Raw genomic sequence first — 22,809 nt, 5'->3', positions numbered from 1 at the left:
TCTCTGGCCGTAAGTCCCTTCTATGTGTTGTCTTTCTCTACTAGCTTGTAAACTTCTTAATGGCAGATACTTTCTCACTTTTGTATTTGTGTCTCCAGTTCTTAGCACAGGAATTTGCAAACAGTGAGAGGCTAATACTTTTCACTCCTTCCTTCTGGAGGGGTCTAGAAACATTCCCTTTTGTGTTGCTCAAAGAAGTCTGTTTTCAACTCCGCCTCAGTTATGGTGAAGCGGCCCCATTTGTCTCTTCTCTTGCCCAGAAGGTGTCCCACTCACTACTGTCAGTACTTTTCACTAAGTCTGCCAACCATTTTCCTCTAAGACAGCTGGGATTAGTTATTCAAAGGTTACTTGGTGAAAGAGGGCAGCTAGGTGGCATGATGGATAGAGTACTGGCCCTGGAGTCAGGAAAACTCATCCTGAGCTCAAATCTGTCCTCAGACACTTGCTAGCTGTGTGACCCCGGCCAAGTCACTTAACCTTGTTTGCTTTAGCTTCCTTATCTGTCAAATGAGCTGGAGAATGAAATGGCGAAACACTCCAGAATCTTTGCCAAGGAAATCCCAAATGGGGTAACAAAGAATGGAACATGACTGAAACAACAAAAATTTGGTGAAAGAGTTCCAAAAGAAATGGTGGGAGACACAAAGCTGGTAGCTCCCAGCTCAGGGAGATTTTGTAGTTCTCGACACACATTTCTCACTCTTCTTTTCAACAGCGTGGTTTTGCAGATAAATAATTCTCCAATTATCTTCAGTTAGGGTGGACAAGGCATTTGTGCACCCTAGGCAAGGTGTGAATATTGCACCTGGTTGCATTTGGTCTAGTCTAGCATGTCTAGGTGCTACTCTCCATTGGAGGCCTTGAGCCTTCTGTGATACATTGTAACTGGGTTTCATCCATGAGTCTACTGGCACAGGCCCAGGTCTCAACTCACCAGCAGGCAATCATCCCATGTGATTCTTGCCCATGTCTTTCCATAATTCTTCCTCAGAGGATCCATAAAACACACCAAAGGCCCTCCTCTGATTTGTGTTCTATTTTGTGCATATTAACACAAGACTAACTGAATGATTGGTTCTCTTCCTGTCATACATATTCACGGACATTACACAATAAATACCTATAATTCCAAGAGGAGGATCATTAAAAATAAGTGCTTTCATGAAAGTCAAGATCTAAAAGTATCCCTTGCTGCATCCCGCTGTGTTTTGTACCACTGAAATTCCCCCCCCCTTTTGTTTTCCTTGCCAAATCCTAGCCTCAGGGGCTAAATGACACATTCCATAGGATTATCGTTTAGAGCTGGAATGTAGCTCATAAATGTTTAACAACAAGCTCTCCCAAAACACCACATGTACATATGAAAGTTTTCTCTTTTTTACTTTTAAGTTTTATCTGCATTATTAACATTTTCTCTGTCAGTTTCTTAAGTCTGGACAATCAATACAACAATAACTCAAACTCTAATTTATAGCATTTGCCAATTTCTGACCTGGCTCCAGCACATCCCTGGCTGAATGTCACTCTAAGACCCAATCTCCTCATTTCACAAATAAGAAAACTGAGAAACAGACGTAGAGTGACTTACCTAGTGTGAAGAAGCTAGTTTGTATGAGAGGTAAAATTTGAATGCAGATCTGCCTGACTGCCAGTCCAGCCTTCTAACCGCTATTCTAAGCTGCCTCAGCTGGTAGCGACAGTTATTTCTGCTATCATGATATGAAGGTGGGTGACTGTGAGTTCTTAAATGAAATAATGAATGAACATGCATTTATCAAGTGCTTATTATGTGCCAAGTACTGTGCTATGCACTAAGGATTCACATATAGAAGTGGGAAAGTCATTGCCCTCAAGGAGCTTACATTTTAAAAGGGGAATATAACATATAAAGGGATGTTTGGGAAGAGGAGTTTTTGTCTGGGAATCACAGAGGCTGTTAGTGTAGTCATGACACAGCTATTTGTCATGGCCTTTCCAGACATTTCGCAGAGCAATAGCAAAAGGTCTGCAGAGGAAAGGGAAGTTGTAAGTAAATTTTCCTGTGCTGGGCTAGGTAGATCCTAGTAGATTTTCCTGGTAGATTGTTGACTAAATGGAATATGAAGCACAGTCTGGAGCTCCCTTAATACAGTGAGTAAGTAATTTTTTATTTGCTTATCCGCTGATCAGGCCAGGTTTGCCCCAGGGTAAGTGAATTACCTACCAAAGAGATTAATTCCCAAAGCTGGGTATTGACTGGTGAGGGAAGAGAGGAAATGTAGGGTTTCTATTCTAGACGGAGAGAAGGGGGAAGCAGCAGGGCAGATGGCAAGATGCCTACACTGGGCAGGATCAGCTCCAGTTTCCTGAAGGTTGAATGGCTAGAATGAAGGTTGTAGCAGCTGGTGCAGAAGCTCTGGCAAGTACTACAAAAGGAGAAAGCATCTGCATTCATTCCTAGTACAGCCGTCCTCAAAGGAACAACCTAGTTCCAAGAGGCTTATCACCAGAAGGGTGGACTACTGGTGATAATTCTTTTCAACCACAGTACCTCAGGAAGACTGCCTACTCAGGTCTACAATCCTCCACCTTTGAAACATCAGTGAAGTGAGCTTTCACTTGAGGAAATCCTAGGTTCTTAAAGAAAAGGCAACGTGAAACAGTAGAAAGAACACAGGCCCTGAAGTCAGAGGACTGGGTTCAATTCCCTTCTCTGACATAGTATCTGCCTGATCTTGGGCAAATTCCTTTGCCTCCCTATGACTCAATTTCCTCATCTGTAAAATAAAATGGATATAACAAAGGACCTCTAAGGTTTCATCCAGCCCTAGATCTAGGAATGAGTATGTTGCTAATCCTTTGCACTGGCTGTCCCCCATGCCTGAAATGCAATCTCTTCTTACCTTTACCTCAAAGAGTCTTTCTTTTCCTTTAAGATGCAGCTCAAGTACCGTTGTCTGAATGAAGCCTGATTCCCCCAACAGCTAGTGCCCTCCCTCACCAAGTGAAGTAGGATAGAAGAAAAGAGAAGAGGGCTCACAATAGAACCCTGAGGATAGCTATAGTTAGAGGGCGTAGTCTTGTTGAGGACCTAGCAAAGGAGACTGAGAGGGAGTGATCAGATAGGTAGGAGGAGAAACAAGACAGTGACCTGAAAACCTACAGAGAAGACAGTATTGTATCAAGGAGGAGAAGGTGATCAACAGTATCAAAGGCTATAGAAAGGTCAAGGAGAATGAGGATTGAAAAAAGGCCATTGGATTTGGCAATTAAAAATCATTGATATCCCGAAGAGAGCAGTTTTGGTGGAATAATGAGCTCAGAAGCTGAATTATAAGGGGTTAAGAAGACAGTGAGAGTCTGTCTACACATATAGTGGACAGACTCCTCAAGTTTAGACACAAAGGACAAAAAAGAGACAGGATAATAGCTAACAGGGATGGAAGAACCAAATGAGAATTTTTTGAGGATGACAGAGACATGGGTATGTTTGTAGGTAGTACGTAAGGAGCCAGTAGATAGGGAGAGATTGAAAATAAATGCTAAGAATGGGGATGAGAGAAGGGGTAGTCGGTTGCTCAGTAGCATGACTTAGGAGTGAAGGCAGTAGATGGTGGTAGTGATCCAAAGCAGAGGCTTGGCCAGGCACAATTAACAAAATGATTCAGGGGTTAGGTACACAAGAGAAGAGGGAAGTATAGAGTTGAATCGGTTCACCAAGGGGTCAAGATGGGGAAAAGAAAAGAGAGCTATTAGTAGAGGGAAACTGGTCTGGCAGAGAATCAAACGGTCAAGGTATTGGAGGTCACAGCATAGACAAAGAATATGGTTAGGAAGGAGAAGGGAGAAAGGAAGGTGCAAAGTCAGTACATTACTGTTGAATAAAAGGATTTCTGAATTCTTGAACATAGAAGTGGTACATTTGTGGGTTATGGCAAAATCAAGAATATGACCATCTTTGAGTGTGGTCGAGGTAAGGTAGAGGAATAGGTCATTCCAGTGCCAAGCATAGTCTTTGGCACATATTAGGTGCATGATAAAAATTTAATTGCTTTACTGGCTAATCAAAACATGAGGCCTAATCAATGGCAAACATATTTTGGTTATGGATAAGGAAAAAGGAAACCATCTTTAAAATTATCATGAGGGCCAACCTTTTTTCATTTGTTTTCATTTTAGTTTCCAGCTTTTTTCACATAAGAATGTATAAAGTCATCTAGATTTGAGGGACAAATCTGAGGAGAAAAGGGGAAGCAGCTGAGGCAAACTGAGAGTGTGGAAATGTATCTTTTGAATAACAAGGTTCTATTTATGGATTACTTACCTTATTGTGAGGAATCACAGCTAATTTTAAATTGTTAATGGTTGTAAAGTGCTCTGGCTTTTGAGAAATAAAAGCAAATAAGTCACAACATCTCTGAAAACGAACAAGAGAAGAAAAAGCATCCATCAAGCCTATGCCCACTCCACCCCCCAAGAAATAACAATCTCAGGCCCTGAAAGAAGGACCATAATTTTTATTTGAAAACCTCTCAGGGAGGCCCCTTTGTATTTCCCTTTCTTTTCTTAGCAGATCACAGCAACAATTTCCTTTTATCATCTTCTATTTATAGTTTTCTTTTCTTAAACTCTTGGATAGAAAGAAAGTGGGCAAAAAGCATTTCTTTCAAAAGTCACATTATTTTGTCACATTTGAAAAAAAAACTCAATTGAATGCAATAAAGGGAGGGTTGGGTGGTGGGGAGAAACAAAAGCTGTTCCAACTATCTTCTGCCTCATTCCTCATCTGCTGAGTGGCACTTTAAGGACTCGAAGGTAAATGAATATTTCCCACTATTTGCACAATTGAAAATCTGAGGAGAAAGGTCTCTAAGCCACTACCTTTCCTATTTGGAAAAGGGAAAAGGCAAAGGATGGGTGCCTTACACATAGTAGGTACTGATAAATTCCTGTCGAGTTGTTAAGTTGAAAGAACATGTTGAAAGGACATGCATTTTAGGTGTAGTTCCACTTGAGCAGCTTTGTGACTGAGTCAATCAACCCCTCTGGGACCACAACTTCCTCACCTATAACAATAAAGCTCCTGTTTACGAAGTCCTTTAAGGTTTGCAAAGAATTTTGCATATTTTTATCTTGGAGGTAGATAATATCATTGCCCCTATTTTATATATAAGGAATGGAGGCTGAGAGAGATTCAAAGACTTGCCTGTCCCACCGCTAATAAGGATCTGAAGTAGGATTCGAACTCAGGCCTCCTGACTCAAAGTCCAGCGCTCTATCCACTATACTTCATTGCTTCTCTATCTTTAAAATGAAGCAATGGAGCTAGAATCATCTAAAGCAGGGAGAGGGCTAGATTTGGCCTTGAAAGTGTAGTTTACCAATCCCCAGACTAAAAGATCATTCAGATCCCTTTCAGAACTAATGTTCTATTTCATTAGAGGGCAGGAAAAACTAGCCAATCAAATTAATTGGGATTGCCCAGCATTTAATATTATCTTCTGACATTTCTCAGCAGTTATATGTATGCGTATGAGTGTAACGGAGGGAAAGGGGATATAACAAACATGGTGTAACTCACATTGAGATAGTGATCCCGTTGTTCCATTAGCCACTAGCCACCTCTAAGAAGAGCCATGTGTCAACAAGCATAAATATACTTTCTCAAAGAAAAAACCAGATTTCAAGGAAACAATGTAAGATGGTGAGCACTAATAGGGCTGCTTGATCCTACCACTATTGTGATGGCCAGAAGCTGCCCGCTTAACTTGGAGTTTACTGGCTAGATTCCTTTCTTTCTTTTTCTTTCTTTCCTTCTTTCCTTCTTTCTTTCTTTCTCTCTCCCTCTTTCTCTCTCTCTCTCTCTCTGTCTCTGTCTCTTTCTCTCTTTCTTTCTTTTTCTTTCTTTCCTTCCTTCTTTCCTTCTTTCCTTCTTTCTTTCTTTCTTTCTTTCTTTCTTTCTTTCTTTCTTTCTTTCTTTCTTCCTTTCTTCCTTCCTTCCTTCCTTCCTTCCTCTCTTTCTTTCTTTCTTTCTTTCTTTCTTTCTTTCTTTCTTCTTTCACAAAACTTTAAACTCAAGTCACTCTGAAACTCATAGATTGGACCACAATAGGTCACTGCCCAAGCTCCACTTAATGGCTTCGTTTTGGGCCCTCCTGGCTTAGAGTGAATGTCAATAGTAACTGTTTCTCTTTGGGACTGCAACCCTGAGGGTCTTCCCCTCCCACCTTGATTTTTTTTATCTAATTAAAGGGGCCTTGACTCACTTCTTAAAGAGACCTATTCACTGAATGGGCATTATCTCACTCTAAGTGAGTACCTGAAAAGGCCTTAGCCTTTTAGGGTCAAGGTCTTCCATTGCATCTTGGGTCATCTCCAGTCATCCTGATGAATATCTGGCCAGAGGATCCAGATGGCTCTGAAGGAGAAAGTGAGGCTGGTGACTTTGCACAGTCCTTCCTCACTCAAATCAAAGTCAACTGCAAGTCCTATCATCATTTCCCTGATGTCATGGTCCTCTTCAAAAATGAAGGACAAACACAACAAACCATACCATCATACATATCTGTAAATACAATCTCAAAACATGACTCAAGTGAGAGACAGGTCCATATCAAAGGGACCTGAGGCAGAGGTATAGCAGAGGTATGTCTCTGTAGTCAGAGGGTTCAAATCCTCCCTCAAAGCCTTATTACCTGTGATTCTTTGGCTATATGACTGATTTTCTATAGGCCTCAGTTCCCCCATTTATAAAATAAAGTATTAGACTAGATGGCATTTGACATCCCTTTAGAATGGCCTGTGGCATAAAGATCAAGATTAGAGCTGGAAGCCTTCTTAGAAGAGGAAAAAAGGAAATTTACATGATAACTATATTATATAATTAAAAGAAATAACAAGTTGTGTATAATAGATTTGCAAGTTCATGTACAACCATCTTTTTATTATACTATGTCATGGATATGCTTGATTTATTCCATAAATTAAAAATTAAATAAATTTTTTCAAAAAGAAAGCATAGTCCAAACCCCTTATTTTGCAGGTTAAAAAAAAAAGAAGAGCAAATTAACTTGCCCAAGATTGCAAGGTTGTAGAGCTGTGATTTGAACTCAGCTCCTCTGATTCCAAATCCAGCAATCTATCTACCACATCACAGGTCAGGAAGCTTGACTTTGCCACTTGGATCAAATCCATGGACATGGAACCAAAGGCCTCCGAGTTCCTTTCCAACTCTAGGTCTATGATCACTATGAAGTGATCAGAGAGGAGAGGAATTGTAAAATTGCACCCCCTCCCATGCCAACTCTGATTATGTATTCCATGTCTTTTCTGCTGTACTGGGTACTCCTGTGTGGAAGGAGGGTAAGAAGGAAGTAAAAGAAGAGGAAGATGGAGAGAGGAAGGAGAAGAAAGGAGGGAGGGAAGGGAAGCATGACAGAAGGGGAGGGTGGGAAGGGACCTCCAAAGATTTAGTTGTCACTGCATAGAAGTGGAAGAGAGGAATGAAGGACCCTGGAAAATAAACCTGAGCCCTTCTCGCCTCAGCACCCTGTCCCTCAAGGTTTCACACTTTCTTTGACTGCAAGAATTGCCCTTTCTTTAAATGTCTGATCTCCAGTGGTGAGCCTCCTTTCTTCACTGAAAAATTTAATGACTTTATTTATTGCCTGGAAGTCCCCCTCTCAGAATATGCTTCTCACCTTCCACCCCATCGCAGTGATACCAGATACCACTTTGTTAACTCGAATAATTTCTTTTCCCACATCTCATCTGTGCATATATCTTTTGCCTTTGCTCCTATCTCTAATTGTTCTTGCTATTGGCCTCCCTGGCTACCTGTACAAGACTGTGTTCTGTAATTTATTCTCTACAGGTTCCCTGCTTAGCTCTGAAGTGTTTGGTGACACGTTTTCTCTAAAGGGCATCATTCAAACTAATGCTGGATTGTATTCTATTCAAAATTCCTCTCCTCAGAGCATTCTTATTCAAGTTTAGAGGCCCCAAAGTCAACGGAGACTGTAAGAGCTGAGAATCCTGTAATCTTTGTGTGCATGTGTATAAAATTAATGACAAGGAAGAAAACCAGAACCTAACAAAGTGACTATTCTATTATTGACGACTTATACTTCCTGCTGCTGAGGATACCAAGGAGAAAGGAAAAGATTTCAAGATAAGTGAAAATGGCAAAAATCATACAAGCCCAGAGCTGCCAATGCTTAAGCTCATGTGTCCATACCTGGATTCCATCCAAACACTTTATAGAATCCCAGAATCTCCGAAATAATAATAACAATAGTTCACATTTATATAGCACTTACTATGTGCCAGGCACCGTGCTAAGTGCTTTATAATTATCTCATTTGATCCTCACAGCCAGCCTGGGAGGTAGATGCTATTATTATCCCATTTTACAGATGAAGAAAACTGAGACAAAAAGAGGTTACATGACTTGCCTAGTGTCACACAGCTAGTAAGTGTCTAAAGCTAGATTTGAATTGGGAGTGCTTAATGAATGCTTGATGGATAGAATCAGATTGAATTGACCCCGGAATGCAACCAGTGCCTTCACCTGTCTCCTGAACTACAATCCAACATCATCAGTTGCCTGTTAGACATTTCAAACTAGTTATCCTGTAGGTATCTCAAACTCCATCTGCCCCCAACAGGACTCTTTATCATCACCCCCCAAACCACCCTTCTTCCTAAATTCCCTACATCCAAAACAGCACCATCCTGTGAGTCACCCCATTGGACCTCAGAGTAATCCTTAATGCTTCACTCTCTTTTACTGTCCATTTCCAATCACTCGTCAAATCTTGGTGCTTTTACCTCTAAAATATATTTCATATCTATCCCTCTCTCCCTTGCCCTAGTTCAAATCCTTATCACCTTTTCCCTGAACAATTTCAATAGCCTCCTAATTTGGTCTCCTTGTTCTGAGTCTCTCCCTTCTCTTATCTATCTTTTCTATCTCTTATCTGTTCTCTTATCTGTCTCTTATCTATCCTCCATACCGCCACCAAAAAGATATTTTTACCTATGTCTGCTTATGTCATATCCCTGCTGAAAAAAACTCTAAAAGCTCCCATGTTGCCTTAATGATCATATATAGACTCTTCTACTTGGCATTCAAAGCCTTTCATAGCCTTCACATCCTTCATGATACTCCCTTTAGGTACTCTACATTCCAGACAAAATGGTTTCCAGGTCCCCTTTCTATGCCCCATGCATAGGCTGTCTCCATATTTGGAATGCACTGTTTCTCTCTCCCTCTTAGAATGCCTGGTTTCTTCCAAAATTCAACTGAAGACCCCCCTTCAACACGTCTGATGAGTCCGGATGCTAATGCCCCCTATCAAAATTATTCTGTGTTTACATATAGGTATATTTACATGTACATACATACATATACATATACTGTATTTACTTATCTATGTACATATTATTTTCCCTAATATAACATAAGCTCTTTGAGGGAAGGATTATTTTGTTTTTTTCCCTTTTTAATCATCAGAAAATAGCACAATGCCTGGGACAAGGGACAAAGAAGTCATTTATAAATGCTTGCTGGTTTACAGAAAATGGGCTTTAACTATATACACTACGTAAAATCCATCTATAGGTTAATTTAAAAAAAAATTAAGCACTAAATAATTAGAGATAGAGTACAAAATAAATAATAGGGCCAAAAGCTTCATTACAGAGGGTAGAAGTTATGAGGAAGTGAAGGCAGCAGTATAATCTATGCTTTCTATAAGTTTAGCAGTCTAAATATAAAAAAAAAAAGGACAGCAGTTCAAGGTTATGGAAGAATCAAGGAAAGGCTAGCTTAGGATCCAGGAAATTCGAGCATATTAAAGGAAGACGGGGAAAAGTAAGAAGACAGGAAAAGATTGAAATTAGAAAGAAGCAATGATTGATTGAATAAGGTACTAGAGGAAACAGGAAGAGATGAGATTAAGGCTACTATGCTTAGCCTTTTAAAGTAGGATAGGAGGGAGCTATTTCCTTATCAATTTATTTTCCATGGCCTAATTAATTAAGTTACAGAATGTAATGAGTAGATAACAGAAATGACTAGGTGTTATCTTATTAAACAAAAAGTGTTTATGAACTGTGAGGAAGTTCTTCAATCAGACATGTTGGAATTTGGGGGACAGCTAGCCATTGGCTTAAAGAAGATTTAGCAATGCCCCTGATAGCCATGAAAAAGCAAAATAGATGCTCTAGAGATAATTCAAGGTATGACAAAGAAAGAGCTTTAGGAGTCAAGAGAGAGTTAGCATTGACTGTTAGAAGTCAAGCTGTGGAGAGGAACAGGCCCAGGGAACCCAGCTGGGTGACCTGCCCAGCAAAGCCATCATGCCCAAGGCAAACAACATGAAGACAACAGAAAAGAAGAAAAGTCATGAGGAGTCCCTGAGACCTGGAGTTGCTAGGGTCTGCATTTCTTCCCTATGGGTGTGCCTTTCTACTAATGAACTCTGTGTGTGTTTCCACTTCTCCCATTGATATTACATGTATTTATGAAAGAGTACACTTCAGGTATATGGGAAGAAGAATGTATTATTATTGTTTATGCTAAGCCATTTCAGTAGTATCTTTTCTCTGAGATAACTTTGTCAATCAGCTAACTGTTAAAGGTAAATACACTGGTGAGGACTTGTGAAGTATAGCTTCAGGAGTAGCAGACACACAGAGTACTGTACCATGATAGTTGTGCCCCCAGGGGTCACAGCCTCTGTAGGGTATCTTCAGGTTGGAGGGGGTACTATTTTGGCAAATAGGAAAATGGCCTCACCCTCAGAGACTGGAAGGAAGGGAAGAAATAATAGATGAGAAAATAGAAAGATTTTAAGATGTGGAAGAAAGATGAGAAACTCTCAAACCTTCTCGTTAAGAAGGAGGCAAGATTATCTGCTGTGGGTCAGGGATAAAATAGCTCTATAGGCTTGAGGAGAGGAGAGACTATTTGGAATAGCTGCTATGCAGAGTATAATAGGAAGTCAAGCAGAGATGAATGCATCAAAGCAGAGTCAACCCTGTGTAACTATACACAAAATTTTCAAATCTTGGCTGGGCAAAAAAAAAAAAATCATCATTTTATGCTTTGACTTGGAGATTCCATCATGTTGGTTTGAACTCAAAACGGAAAGGGAAATCTGAAATTAAACATTGTTTTAAAGACCCAAATCCACAGTATAACCCAAAGACCCAGTAATCTGACATTTGAGTGTTGATGTACAGCCCTTTACAAATTCCAGGGACTTGGAACTGAATTCTGCTTTTGACAATGTATCTGATTATGTTCGTGATCAAGTGGTGGGTTCTTTGTAGCTGTTCTTCAACTACTCAGTCAACAAGCATTAATTCTCTACTGTGCCAGGCCCCGGGCTAAGTGTTGGGATTATACACAAGTGAAACAGTGACTGCTTTCAAGGATCTTACATTGTAATGGAAGAGAAAACATGTGCATATGTAGTATAGATATAGAACATATGTCTATATATAGAATATATACAAATGAATACAAGGTAGTTTCAGGAAGGGGGCACTAGCAGCTAGGAGATCAATAAAATGTGATATGACTTCCTGCAGAATGTGGTGGTTGAGCTGAGTATTGAAGGAAACTAAAGATTCCACGAGTCGGAAGTAAGAAGAAAATATTCCAGAAATGGGAGAAAGCCTACTCAAAGGCATGGAAACAGGAGTAGTGTGTGTTGAACAATGAGTAGGCCAGTATGGCAAAGTGTGTGGTGTAGAGTAATGTGCAAGAAGCTTAGAAAGGTAGGAAGGAATCAGTCTGGGAAGAGACTGAAATGTCAAAGTTTATATTTAATCCTTGAGATAATAGGGAGTCACTAGAGTTATTGAGTATGAGGAGAGGGGTGATGACTTGATCAGTCCTGTGCTTTAGGGAAATCATTTTGACTGCTCTGTGGAGGATAGATTGGAGTAGAAAGAAGTTTGAGATTAGTGATGAATGGAAGGAAGGCTATGATAGGTGGATTTGTGAATACAATGGAGATAGTGTAAGCAAGAGAAGTTGTGGAGATAGAAATAAAAAGATTTGTAATTGATTGGATATTCATAGTGAAAGACTGAGGGATCAAGGATGGCATTGAGGTTAGGAGCCTGAGTAACTGGAAGAATGGTGATGCCCTTGAGAGTAAGAGAGAAGTTCAGAATAAAGAGAAAGGTGAGTTCTGTCTCCAATATACTGAGTTTGAGATATCCAAGGAAGAGTTTGAAATGCCCAAATAGGCAGTTAATGCTATGGTATTAGAGCTCAGAAGAGGAATTTGAACTAAATCTATAGATTTGGGAGTATCTGCATGGAGGTGGCAACTGAATCTGTGGGAACTGATGAAGTTACCAAATGAGAGTATATAGAGAAAAGAGAATAGGACATAAAACAAAGCCTTAGGTTTCACCAGGTATGGGGAACCTGCAGCCTCAAGGTCAACTTCTAGGTCCTTGGGTGCAGCCTTTAGACTGAATCTAAGTTTTATAGAACAAATTCTTTCATTAAGGGGATTTATTTTGTGAAGTTTAGATTCAGTCAAAGGGCCACACTTGAGGACCTAGAGGGCCACATGTGGCCTCAAAGACACAGGTTCCCCACCCCTGGACTATATCCCACAATTAGAGGATGTAACGTGACTGATGAATTAAAAAAACACATTAAGTAGCAGCATTAAAAAGGAGTGGAAAAGGTTTGAGAAAAGTTGAGGTTCTAGCCCAGACTTGAAGTCATTAAAGGAGAATGAGAAGAAATGGTCCTATAGTTAGAAGAAGAACCAAAGTGGGGGGGGGGGGGCGGGGAGGGTAACATCATGTGATTATATAGAAAAAAGGGGGTGGCCAATAGTATCAAATGTTACAGAGAAACAAAGAATGGTGAGGATTGAAAGGAGGCCATTAGATTAGGCAATTAAGAAACCGTTAACAACTTTGGAGAATAAAGTTTCAGTTGAGTGGCAAGGTTAGAATCAAGATTACTGGAGGTTAAGGAAAAGAAAGTGAAAAGAGAGGAAGGAGAGCTAATGAGTTTAGATAGCTTTTGTGTACTCTTCCCTTTAACTACTGTGAGTGGCTATATTAATGACTGATATTCTCTTTGCTCATTTTTTTTCAGCATGACTCTAAAGCTAATGGCACCAGATTTTACTTCAGATGATGTGAAGGGCTGACAAGAGGGTCTCATCAACTTCCATTGGTTCAGCTATCATCTCTAGGAAGATGACTCCTAAATACATTTATCCAGTCATGCTAGAGAATTCTTCACCCCTTACATGGCAGGGATGGAATGTAAAACTCCTGATGTTCATTAAACCAGACTGCCCTTTCTTTAAAAACCAACAGATGTAATGACCTAAACACAGAAGTTTCCTTCTGCTTATTTAACTAAATCCCATTCTCATTTATATAAAATTCCAGCCTTGATTTGTATATCCAAACTTTAGAATCTTCATCGGCTCCATTCCTTTTACTGGTGTCCAGAGGATATCTAAGCAATTTACCTAACGTTCCTAAATGGGGTTCCTACCTTGAGGAAAGGAGTGTGGTCTAATATAATTCTGGTTAAGAAATTAAAATACTAAGTTCCTCGGAAGCCCTGTTTTGGACTAACGGGCGATTTGCAATCATGGAGAATTGCCCGGGACCACTGCGTTAAGGGACTTAAATAGGATCACACAGAAAGCATCAGAAGTGGGACTTGGCCCCAGGTCTTTGTGATTCTGAGGCTGGTTCTCTATACACTACAGCCTATTAATTCTCTATGTAAATGCCAATTATTATCAGTAAGAATATAAGCTCCTTGAAGGTAGGGAGTGAGCTTTTTTGTTTTTTTTTTTTCACTTTGTATCTTCATTGTAGCCTAGCACAGTGCCTTGCACATAGTAGGCACTTAATACTTGTTAATTCTGTTGCTCATTCTTGAAGAGGACTTGACTTGTTGGATTAAACTAAATATGAATCACTTATTGTTGCTATTATCGTAACACCAATTTAGTTCTATGTGTGTTGTTCTACTGCCACCTACTGGTTGAGGTGAATGGTGTGCATTTAAGACGGTCACAATCCATCTCCATTTTTACTGACTGAAAACAGACCAGAAAATACTGAGACCATTAAAATAAATGAAAACTTAAACAGAAATTAGTCCACTTGTTATATATAACAAAATTCTCTGACCTTGAATAGGTGGGGCAAAAAGCAGGGTAAGATCTACATTAAGGGAGTGTGTCTATACCAGGTGGTCTTATTCATTTTTTATGAGTCCAAATGTGTTTTTTGTGTTACAAACCATGCTCCTATTAACTTCCAGGCATGAAATGAAAACATTTAGGGCAAGCTGTTGACTGACTGTCAGAATTTGAGGGAAGTGTGGCATTTTAAAGCTCCCAAGACAGAAAGCCAGTTCCATTGGCAGTAAGAAGTTGTTAGTAGTAACTGATTTCTGCAGAAGTGCATATGGCTTGGCAGAGTATCTCTTTGAGGAATTACAGCCTCTGGCGTCACTCCCAAGGGAACAAGAATGTCTTCCCGTGTAGTTTATGAAGAGACAAATGCTTTTACTCCCCCTTGGTCTACTCAAAACAGTGTAGTTAGAAGCTCCATTAGGTAACAAGGGAATGGGAGGAGGAGGATGATAACAATAGTGATTTATATGATGCAAGTATAACTTCATTTCCTTGGCAAATTTCTTATGGAAAAATCACAAAATCAGGGTGCACTTGATGGGCTGAGCCTGGAATTGCAACTTTATTTGATATGCATAAGCAGAAGACTGCCAACACTAAAGTGGGAGCACCTATCTACAAAAGGCAGGTGGTGCTTAACACTTCTCACAATCTGGCTCTGATCTCTTTTTCCAGGATGACTTCATATTTCTCCCACTTCTGTACTTTCCATCCAAACTGATCTATTTGCTGTTCCCCAGATTTGGTCTTCCATCTCTCTCTTCTATGCTTTTGTACAAGCTGCGTTCCACGCTTGGAAAGCTCTCCCTCCTCACTCCACCTCTTCAGATTCCTAGCTTTCTTGTAGACTCAGCTTGGGGGACATGTCCTGCACAAGGCCTTTCCTGTTCCCACTCCCAAAAGTGAAATTACTATAATCACTCTCTATCTGTCTAATCTGTCTATCTATCTAGATCTAGGTGGCATTCTGTCTATCTAGATTTATATAGACAGAAAGACAGATAGATAATAGAGAAATAGATAGATGACAGACAGATAGATAGATGATAGAGAGATAAAGAAACAGACAGATAGATAGATGATAGATAAAGAGACAGACAGACAGATAGATAGATAGGTGATAGATGATAGAGAGATAAAGAGATAGATAGATGATAAATAGATAGATGGACAGATAGATAGATAGATAGATAGATAGATAGACAGACATTTTATCCGTGTACTTATGATTCTCTCCAAGTAGAATATAGCTCTTAAGACAGTCAACATGCACTTATTAAGTGCTTACTGTGGGCCAAGAATTGTGCTAAATGCAAAAGAAAAGTAAAAAGAAAGACTGTCCTTGCCCTCAAAATAATTACCTTCTAATGAAGAAAGACAACACATAAAAGAGACCTGAAAACGGAGAGGGAAAGACACCTATGGGGGTATGATAGTGATGTTTGGAGAGGTAGAAGCCAGCAGGTCCCCAAAATGGACCCCACAGAAGGCATTCATCAGTGGGAGAAGGGAGACTGGCATGGCAGGGAGATGATCCAGGGCAGGTGTGGGGAACCTGTAGCCTCAAGGCCAAATATGGCCCTCTAGGTCCTTTAATGCATCCCTTTGAATCCAAACTTCACAGAACAAATCCCCTCAATAAAAGGATTTGTTATGTAAAACTTGGACTAAGTCAAAAGGCTATATCCAAGGACCTAGAAGGCCACAGGTTCCCCACCTCTGGGCAAGAAGTTTCCCAGCCATTGAGAGAAGTTCCAGGTTGGGAAAGGCAGATAAGCAAGACGGTGAAGTCTGGGAAGTCAAAAGCACAGCTGGGAGGGAAGTGAAGTGGGAATTTCATTAAGAACAGGGACTGTTCAATTCTGTCCAGTCCAGTGCCTAGAATATGAGGATGGAGACTTGAATCCATGATTTCATCAATATAGGAAACTTCTAGATGAGATAATCCCCTCTAGATCAGCAACTTCTAATCTTAAAAAGTTGCCTAGACCAGTGGTGTCAATCTCAAATAGAAATAGGGCTCACGAAACCATACACTGCAGGCTACATATTGACTTAGAAAGCCACATATTAACACCATCTATGTCCTACTGTATTATTTTGTTAAATATTTCTTAACTATATTTTAATCTGGTTCAACCATTGGGAATGTTGCAGAAGCAAGGCAACTGCTGTCCCCTCTGGTCTAGAGCATTGAGAGATTAAGTGAGATGCCCAAGGTCACATGGCCAGTACATCAGAGGCTGGACTTGAACCCAGGTTTTCCTGGTTCCGAGATAGCCCTGGATGCCATCCATGATGCCATTCTACCTTCTCCCCTGACATTTAATAGTCATTTAATCTATAAGTGTTATTAAATGGAATTGGGTCACACCCAAGCATGAAAATACTTTAGAAGAAGACTATTACTACACAAAGACCCCAGGAATTACTTCTTACTTGAATAGAGTAGGAAAAAACAACAGAAAACAAAAACAACAATGAACCCATTGGTATGCACTTGTGAGATATGCTCGCTTTAGAGGTCATACTTCTTTTTAGAAGGCTTATTACATACCAGTGGACAGGTTTCTGCCTATGGGCTGCAATTTCTACGACCAAGCCAGAATCAAACGTGAATGAAAAACTAAGTGGTTGGACCAGCATTGGTCCCTTACATTCCTAGGGCCTTTTAGATGAGCTATTGTGAATTGAACTGATTCTTTCTGCTCCATCTGGTCTTCCTGTAGTCATAATGAGACTGGCTAAATTAGGCTTGAATTTGGTCATATATAGATACAACCAAAATTGTACTACCTCCTTTATACCACTCTTTAGTGGATTGAAGTGACCCTGATGGTTGTTGGGAGGACACCAATATGTGATTAAGCAAAAGCATGAAAGTGACCAACTTTACATAGAAATTGAGGAAGGATAATTAAATTCAACAAACATGTATCAGAATGTCTACTACACGGCAGGTACTCTGCTAGGTTTGGGGGTACGAAAACACTCACACAAAAAAAGATCCTCTCATCAAAAGGTCACATCCTGCTTGGGAGTGGGGGTGGGAAAAGGAGAGAAGACAAAAATCAGAATAACCAGAGTTTAAGTACTGAATTTGTTGGGGAGGAAGGATTATATTTTGACAACTGTATTTCAGTATAATTGGTTTCCTTTCTAATCCTATGCATTTTTATTTTATTCATTTAACAATATTGGTTTGGGAAAAGATGCATAGGATTCACCAAATTGCCAAAAAGATTCATCTCACAAAAAAGGTTAAAAACTCCTGACTTAGGCCCTGCTAATGCAGGGCTTGAATACACTTCTAATAGGGCTGCCTGGTTAGCATCAGTGACTGGAGCAACAGCAGGATGCTTGGTAGGCTGAAAAGAACGTTGTGCTTAGCAGCAGAAAACTTCGGTTCATACCCAAGCTCTGATAGACAATGACTGTGATCACGGTCAAGTCACTTAACTTTTTATGGCTCAGCTCCTTCTTTATAAAATAATTATAAAAAGAAGTTCATCAGAGGGGTTACTTAATCACCGTGATGAACTTACTAGGAAAAAGGTTGGGACTTTGAATAATCCCAGTGGAGGATGTGGACATACCCATTGGCACTGATAGGCCAATTCCTTCCTCAATGAGGATGAATGATTTAGTCTCGGTAGCTAGAAATGAGTTGGCTGGCTTGTGTTGTTGTGTATTGACTGGAGATGAATTGATTAGTTTCAGAATGTTGTAGGACAGAACCATCCCTTCATGCTGGACTTATAAAGAGGAGTTCCATTGGAGAGTTACCTTTTTGCCTTTTGGGGACAGAACCAGAAAGAGCTAGCTCAAGAGCAGCGACCTGAGACTAGGGTTTGATCTCAGAGCCCATAGGGATGGGGCGGGTACCTAAACAGCAAGCAGCAGCCAGGTCAATGGCAGAGTGGTAAAATTTCCTAGACCATGCTGAGCTCCTAAAGAGTTCGATGACCCAGCCTTCTGGATAAAGGAGGAGGAATTACCTGGATAATGTCAAGTTTCTGATTGAGATTACTAGGAAGAGAAGCAGATGTTCCAAAGCAATATCAGCTTCAGGGTAGCCTTTCTAGCAACCCCAGCCTGGAGAGTTCAGGGATTCAGCCTTCTGGAGAAAGAATAGAGAAAGTTCCTTAGCAGTATGAGCCTCTTTAAGAAAAGGTTCTCAAAATTCAGCCTCCTAGTGAGAAAAGGAGAGTCCCTGGGCAGCACTAGCTTATTGGGGACAAGATTATCACATAGCACCACAATTGGAAGATCAGAAAGGAACTGAGACACAACCCAGGGAAACCAAAAAAGCTGCACTTTGCTGTTTGCTAGTTCTATGAGTGATTCAACAAGTGTCAGTCCAATGGGAAGAGGGTTGCCTTTCTAACAACCCTGTTTGATTGCTTTCTGGGGGGAACTAGAATCCTTAGGGTAACATGAAACTGGAGACCTATATGGAAGTGATAGTGAAACTCACCAGAATGTCATAGGATATACCTCTAGCCACCTCGAATTTGTTTCTCTTTTGAAGAGAATCCAAACCACAAATCTTGACTATAAGTCTTGGAATTTCCATAGGAAGTTGGCCAGGGTGGTGGGAGATAGGACTCACTAGAGAGGAAAAAGAATTACATACATTTTTTATAAGCTTCTGTATGTCCTTAAGTCTTTTCTCCATTTTCTATATGAAAAAATAAAGTCTGTCCCGTATGCAACATTCCTTATTACCATAAGCACTTTCATGAGAGCTAGGGAACCTCTTACCTACATCTATGGGGACCTAGATAGGAGCTATATTCTGAGGTTTACCAGAAGACATTCTAGGGTGGGGACATAAAAAACTAAATATATGTTGTCATTAGGTTTTTGGTTTCAGGGTTTGTTTGTTTTTGGGGGATGGGGTAGGAGGGGAGGTTGTTTCTCAGATTGAACCTATGCCTAAAGCATAGGACACAGATGATAATAATAGTTATCTCACAGAGGTGTTATGAGGAAAATATTATAGAAATAGGAGCTATTATTATTGATAGATTATCAATAAATGAGGTGACTGCTTGGATTTCAGTAGCTGGGAGCTGTGTTGACATTTGATTAGGGATTAAGTAGCTATGTGGCAGAGCTAATTCTGCTGCTGAGAATATAATAATACAGCCTTTTTTCAAGGGAGACAATGCTGGCTTACCATCAATAGGATATGTACTCTCAGATGTTTTGCTAGCAGTGGTAATGGATTTGCACTCTTCTGTCTACACTCTTTCCAAGTCCCAGTCCCGTTCGAGATAGGACACATATATTTTGAAACAGCTGGCTGGGATTCAGAATGCAAATCTGTGGCCAGAGAACACAATGAAACCAACTGGCCCACATAGGGAACTGAACTAGGGGCCTTCACTTCATTATCTCTGCGCTCTAGCTGATGGTGCCGCTAGAACAGTAGAGTTGGGGGGAATCCCAGAGACCACATGTGGTGGTACATTGTGGCCTCCTGCCTCCAGAACAAATTCATACCATGATGGCAACTGACAGGAAACAGAGAGTACAGAACAGACGTGTACGAAAGCTATGGGCTGTCACGAGAGCTAATGTATAACACTGACACGGTTGCATATGATGAACGGGGAAAAATTAATGGGTTTTTAAAGAGAGTGCCTATTCTGTGTGCTTGCAAAATGGAGATACGGGAGAAAGAAACTCAGCGAAGAGGAGAAAAGAGCAGCAAGAGAAGAGGGTGGCAATGTCGTAATTGTCGGTAATTTCTCTCTCATTCTCCCTCCCTCCTCCTCTCCCCTCCTGACTTTAATTAGGACACTTGCAAGATGCACACATTTGTAAGAGTGACAGAGCTAATTGAAGTAAACCACATGTCTCATCAACAACCAAATCAGGAATAATAATCAAAGCAGCAGAGGCAAAATTGGAAGTCATGGAGCTGTCAAAAGCAGAAGGAGCTCAAATACAATGAGGCATGTAATTTAGAGAAAGCGAGAGGGATATACAGGAACCGTCAAGATGGGAGACGAAGTAAAACTGATAACTTTACTCAAACTAAAAGTTCCATGAATTAGTTACCATGAAACTGTTCAAAATAACTCAGAGACTCAAAGCTGTACTAGCAATTTTGGTGATGGGGCAAATGGAACAAAACACCCTGAGAGAGGTAAAGAGAAGGAGCTACATCGAAGAAGCCTTGAGACCACAAGGCTGCTATCAGGGAGATCATAGGGTGGGGGTGGGCAGGAAGGAACTTACTTTGGGCCATCTCATACTTACCTATTTTAACATTTTTCTTGCTAAAGGCAGCTTGGATAAAAGGTTGGCATCGAAGTCAAGATAACCAGGATTCAAATCCTGCCTCTGATAAAAACTTATTGTGTATAGGCTCTTGGTAAGTCATTTAAATTCTTAGTGCTCCAGGCAATTTTCTCAGACTAAAAGTTGCAGAGCAGTCACTGATCTGCATTGAAAAAAGGAGTTTCCTCACTAGGGAGCTCCCAATACTCATGAAGTCTCAAGTCCTGATCCCCTATTCCACCCCACCCAAAAAATTACTAGGCTTAGATGATTTCTACACTGCAGAAAGGATGGTACTACTGAAAAATCCTCTTAAATTTTGGTGCCCTGGGGCAAGGCCTAGTAGCCCTACCCTAGTAACAGGTATGCTAATACCTTCTAAGACAGGTAAGTAATACCAGTAATAAGGGGCAGCTAGCTGGCACAGTGAATAGAGCACTGGAGTTAGGAGGACCTGAGTTCAAATCTGACCTTAGACACTTGACACTTACTAGCTGTGTGGCCTTGGGCAAGTCACTGTAATGGCAAGCAAAGTGGGACTTTTTGCTGTTTTTTTTTTCTTTTGGAGTGCTTCTCAGTGTTAAGGCAACCAAGTGCCTTCGATTGAGCCTTGCCTTTGTTTGAATCAAGAGTCTTTGATGATCTGCTTAAGTCACAAGAAAGCCTAAGTCACCTGAGCTTGAGTCACATGTTGTGATATCCTCTGACCTTGAAGAAGTGTATATATACGCTGAGGTTAGCACTTTGCTTTGGGGGCTCACTCATTGGAAGAGTGTTCATGTGATTTAGCCAGACAAGACTCTGGGTAGCCGTTGAGGAGCCCCCCCCAGCTTTGAAAACCCAGATGTTCATGCTTTTCTCTCTGGTAACTATGTATGCATTGCTATGGACAGTTAGAAGCCCTGCCTGTTGATGTGTGTTATCTGCTCTGTTCGTATAATTTCTGCTTGTAATTTCTATTTATGTTTTCTCTGAAGTTCTGTGTGCTGACTTTTTCCCCTGAACTAAGTGAATGACATGTGTATGTTTAATTAAAGTGAGATTATAAACCCCTTAAAGTTGTTTTCCTTAGAAAAGCAGATCAAAGAACCTGTGCTAGCAGCCCTCCTGTGTGCTGGTGTTATTGGCCTTATACCTCCATAGCAACTGCTAGTAACATTGTTGTTACAGTCACTTAACCCCACTTGCCTTGCCTTCACCCCTCCAAAAAACAAAGTAATGCCAATAATGCCTGTATTATCAGTTTGACTGCCAAGAGAGTGATTACATTGACTAGAAAATTGTCAGATCTCTTCATCTCTTTATAAGATCATATTTACCTCAGAAATCCTGATTATACCTCAGAAATCCCTTGGCCTATTCAGCACTAAGTGAAATGGAGAAAAATGGCTGGTCATTCATGTAAAAACTCTTCTTGTGCTAAAAGGTTATTATTAAACCCATTTTTTGATTTTATTTTTTCAAGAATAAAGAACAACGAAGAGCTAGTTTAGGAAAATACATCTTACATTTTGTATTACTTAATCTTAAGACTACTGTTAAAGAAGGTAGCCAAATCCCATCAAAATTGGAGGTGAGTGTCAATTGAGAAATGACTAAACATATTGCGATTATAAAACGTACTAAAATATTTCTGCACATAAAAATGATTAATATGAAAATTTCAGAGAAGTATAGGAAGGCATATGAATTGATGCAGAGCGAAGTAAACAGAATCAAGAAAACAATATATACAATGACTAGAAGGATTAAATGCAAAATTGGAGGCAGAAAGTCAGACAACCTATTGAGCTATTTCATTGAAGAATAATTGATATTGGCAACCTAGATGAGAGATTATCAATACCTTTCCATCTTGCTAAAGCACAAGAACTTTTATGTCCCTCTGTTATTATTGGGTCATTATCAATTTAAAAGATCACCCCCTTAAGAGTTTCTTGAAAACATGTAGCCACCCATTATTTCAATTTATAGGAACTTTTCAGACAACAAGGAATACTTGCAGAAGATCATCATCATCATATGCTGTTGTTCTTTGTCCATTTTCAAAGAAGACCAACGGCATCACGATGTTAGAGTCAGGGTACAGGTATGTTCTGATGTGGCTGATCAGACAAATATGAGTTAGAAGGCACTACCACAGATTGTGCACAAGCGGTCCTATGCATCATCACATACATTGAACAAAGCAAACATGCTGATAAAACAAAATGAATTGGAGATTTGATTATTCTGTGCTAATCTGACTGATATCAACAACTCAACCCTAAAATTCAGACCTCAAAGGGGTCTGAGGGGGCCATAGGGAAGGGGACCCATTTGGGCTGAC

The sequence above is a fragment of the Trichosurus vulpecula genome, chromosome 8 (genome assembly GCF_011100635.1).
Source record: "Trichosurus vulpecula isolate mTriVul1 chromosome 8, mTriVul1.pri, whole genome shotgun sequence".
In the NCBI taxonomy this organism is placed as follows: domain Eukaryota; kingdom Metazoa; phylum Chordata; class Mammalia; order Diprotodontia; family Phalangeridae; genus Trichosurus; species Trichosurus vulpecula.
This window is presented reverse-complemented; position numbering follows the sequence as displayed.